Raw genomic sequence first — 1347 nt, 5'->3', positions numbered from 1 at the left:
TGGCTGGTTGCAGAGGTCTTCAGCTGCCAGGTCTCTGCTCGGGGTGGTGAGGGAAACTCAACCCACCCCCTCCAAGGGGCCCCAGTGAGGAAAGCCAGGTGCGGCATCAGGAGACTGCCATTTCAGAGATATTTGGACTTAAATTTTGATCGAAAAGTACACATCATTCAAACAGTTGTATGTGCTTAGTAATAAAATATTACACACATGTTCAATCACCTAAGAAAGCCCATTCTGCTCAGAGAACTAGATTTTTAATTACAGGTCTGTTTTGCCCATGTTGAATGACTGAGAATCACTATGAGTAGATATAAAACTCACTATACACACAAAGATGCACACAGGTTACTTTGAGTCATCTGTGTTGTTAATGTGTCTGGGCCATTAAATTACATTGAGACCCTTTTTCTGTCCTTTACAGGAGCCTCATGACTCTCACATTCCCTTCAAGTTGAACTTGTAATAAAGTGGAATGAAATCATCAATATGCTTCTCACCTCTTCCTTCAGGAGAAAAATCCTACTTACTTTCAAGGTGGTCAAAGTGCGGACAACGCCATCCACCGTTTTCTGGAGATGTACACGGGACCGAGGTGAGAATAGCAAAAGGCTCCAGTTTAATTTTCTTAATGAAGATTTCAGGGAAGAGCATTAAACAACACTGATTCTCCATCTTCCAAAAGAATTATTTTGCAAAACTGATGCCCTGGGTATGGTAAAAGATAATATTGTAAAAACCATACTTTTCCTTCTGGGACATTAATGTTCTAAATTTATCACTTCAAGCTGCTTTGAAATACCTTCCTAGATTGGGAATCACTGTCTGCCATAGGAGTGAGTAAGGCAACACTCAAAGAAATCAGAAGAGAAAAATAGGGAAAAAAATCAACTCTTATACTCAGTTTGGCAACACATATACTAAAATTGAAATGATAAAGAGATTAGCATGATCCTTACACAGAGATGACAGGCCAACTTGTAAAGTGTTCCATATTTTTGTTGCATTAAGAATTAACAGGGCTACTTTAAGCTAAGACAAGCCCCAAAAGTACTCCAAATTTGAACATAAAGATAGCAAAAATCCCTATCACAATGATCTCTCTCAATGTCAGTGGACTAAATACACCAATTCAGAGGCACAGGACGGCAGGATGAAATAGAAAACTGAACCCAACATTCTGCTGCCTGCAAGAAATACATCTGAGCAATCAAAGCATCCATGGGCTAAAAGTAAAAGGCTGGAAAACAATTCTTCAAGAAAAGAACACCTCCAAAAAGCTGCAGTGGCAATACTAGTATCGGACCACATAAACTTCAGGCTAAAGGTTATAAGAGACAGTGAAGGTCA

General features: G+C 39.5%; 1 pseudogene; it reads left to right on the top strand.

Annotated features, from left to right (window-relative positions):
- Positions 1-900: 900 nt before the first annotated feature.
- LOC130025842 (uncharacterized) lies at positions 901-997 on the top strand (annotated as a pseudogene).
- Positions 998-1347: the final 350 nt, after the last annotated feature.

This window comes from Sorex fumeus, unplaced genomic scaffold (assembly GCF_029834395.1).
Source record: "Sorex fumeus unplaced genomic scaffold, SorFum_2.1 ptg000032l, whole genome shotgun sequence".
NCBI classification, from domain to species: Eukaryota; Metazoa; Chordata; class Mammalia; order Eulipotyphla; family Soricidae; genus Sorex; species Sorex fumeus.
Note: the sequence above shows the minus strand (reverse complement) of the source record. Positions and strands in the feature narration are given on the sequence as shown.